This window comes from Lactuca sativa, chromosome 5 (genome assembly GCF_002870075.4).
Source record: "Lactuca sativa cultivar Salinas chromosome 5, Lsat_Salinas_v11, whole genome shotgun sequence".
Classification (NCBI taxonomy): Eukaryota; Viridiplantae; Streptophyta; class Magnoliopsida; order Asterales; family Asteraceae; genus Lactuca; species Lactuca sativa.
The window spans coordinates 266,437,508-266,440,403 of NC_056627.2; positions in this window are offsets into that span (position 1 = coordinate 266,437,508).

Consider the following 2,896-nt stretch of genomic DNA (forward strand, 5'->3'; position numbering starts at 1 on the left):
AATTTAGGGATATAAAGAACGTCGAAAATGAAGTTTGTATGAAGAAGTTATGAATTTTGCAACGTTATTTACAGTCTAAGCCTTCTTGGATCGTAAAACGAAAAATAAAGTGCAAGTCAGCTGAAACCTCTAAATGAAAGTTATAGTACTCATTGATATATACGTGTTGATATAAAGTCCATTAACAATGGAGTTTGATGCAGAAGTTATGAATTTTAGAAAAATAACAAATCCAGACAATTGAGATCGCGACACGTGGCACCACGGATGAATGACACGTGACATGATTGTTGGATTAGGTGTCTAAGCCCATAACTATAATTGATATAAACTTGAATTGATAATAGCACAATCCTTTTGGGTTGCCCTCAAACCTAGCAATTGAATATGATAACTTTTAGAGAGAGATACTGGTTTATTAATTTATTATATGATTACTCAATTGATTGGAAATCAAAAGAAATAGTTTGTTAATATATTATGAAAATAATACATTAATTGGAAATAGTATTATTTAATTAATAATTAATCAGAAATTGATTAGAATTAATTTTCGGATTAATTGGATTAGTTAAACATGTAGGGTCTGTTATGTTATTTATTGAAAGTTGAGGAAAGGAGCCCATGGACCTCATTGGACGAGGTGGACGAAAATTACTTGGGCAAGCCCAAGAAATTTCATCCAAGCCCCTTGAAAGAGGGGAATGGGTTGTGCTTTGTAACATCCACCTTTGACACGTATCACAATATTGTCCGCTTTAGGCTCCCGACGTGAAAACTTCCCAAGGGGTCACCCATTCCTGAATTATTCTCCCCTGGGTACACTTAACTGCAAATTTCTTATGAGATTTGCTGCCCTCACGACTTTAAAACGCATTGTGACAGGGAAGGTATCCACACCCCTTATAAGGAAGGCATCAAATGACACATCTGCATCCTCATCCAATACGCACTTTTGCAACTGCGAAACATGGGAAGTGCTATGGATCTGACTAAGCTCCTCAAGAAGATCCAATCTGTAGGTGACCTTGCCAACCTTGGCAATAACCCGGAATGGATCGATATAATGGGGACCCAATTTTTCCCTCTTCTTGAATCAAATCACACCTTTCTAAGGTGAGACCTTCAGTAACACCATGTTACCGACCTGAAACTCCAACTCGGATCGGTGCCGGTCGACATAGCTCTTCTACCGACTCTGAGCAGTCTGCAATCTCTTCTTAATCCGTTGAATCATTTTCGTAGTCTAAAGGACCACCATGATCCGTCCCATAACCATGTGATCTCACCCCTGATCCTCTCAATCTTCCAATTCTCTTCCTGAACACCCTCATTCTGAGCCCTCCCTAATCAAGCCCACAAGCAGAGAATCCATTGATATCCTCATACATGACGCCCCATCAGAAGGCCAGCCGACTTGTGGCTCAAAGCATCCGCCACCACATTCGCTTTACCCGAATGGTAAAAGATCTCGCAGTCAAAATCCTTGACTACGTCCAACAACCTGCGCCGCCTCATGTTCAGGTTCGACTGGTCCATAATGTATCTCAAGCTCTTGTGATTCATGTAGATAATACAACGGACCCCATAAAGATAATGCCTCCAAATCTTTATGGCAAAAACCACATCCCCCAACTCTAGATCATGTGTGGGATATCTCGTCTCATGCGGCTTTAGCTGTCGCGAAGCATAAGCTATCACTCGTCCTCCCTGCATAAGGACCGCCCCCAACCCAGTATCGGATGCATCATAGAAGACCACAAAATCCTCAATTCCCTCTATGAGGGTCAAAACCGGGGCCTCACATAGTCTCTGTCGAAGGGTCTCAAATGCTAACTGCTGCTCAGGGCCCCACCAGAAATTGTCACACCCCCAAACCAGGACGGCGGAAATGTCCAGGGGCTGGTGACTATCATGTAGTGTATGATAACAGTGGAGTATAAATGTTCAAAGCAAACACAACCAACATATATATATATATATATATATATATATATATATATATATATATATATATATTTGAAAAAGTTACATCATTTGTACGTATTACATGTTTCAAAATATCAATTACAATATGTTGTAAAAAGATTTGTTTAGACACCTAAGCGTTCCATCCTCAAAGCCAGTGTTAAAATGATGTCATGCAGTTTTGTTTGTATATAAAACTATTTTGAAGACTGTCTTTGCGTAAACTAAAAGTGTCGTTGTTGTTTTATGTGAGTTTTCATTTTTATCTTATAACCATGCTTGATTGACCCAGACTACCTTGTTCGCAACGTTCTTCAGGTGTCGATTTCGTTATGACAATTTTCACCCCTAGACCTGTCGGTCCAATTGTTGCAAGTAGCTAAAGTGCGGGATTGTCAGTCCAAGTATATATCTATACACAACTATCACGCTTTCCCTACAAGAGACTCTGGTTATATTTAACAGGACTTTCGTGTGTACTTTATAAGGTACTGTCACTGTTGTAAAAATCCCGAATAGGTCCCGATTAATCTCTGATTAATTCCTAGCCGCTACTCGACCGATTAGAGGGCGCCTAGCGATTAATCCCTGCATACATAATGAGTGAAACATTATAAAACGATGAAATTTTAACATTTTGAAGAAGTTTTATTTCAACAGAAACTATTTGGGACATGATTAGAGTCGTATTAATCATATTAACCTATTTTGTTATCATATTAATGATTACGAACTTTGAGATGATATTAGTCATATTTAATTTTTTAAAATTCAACAAATTAGCAATTAATGGTCCCCGATTAATCCCCCAATAAATCTCCGTCTAGCCGATTAATCTCTTGACCCCAGTCCACTGACTAGATAACGTCGAACGTTTTTTTTACAACCTTGGGTACTGTGAAGACAAAACTCACTAAATTTGATCAAC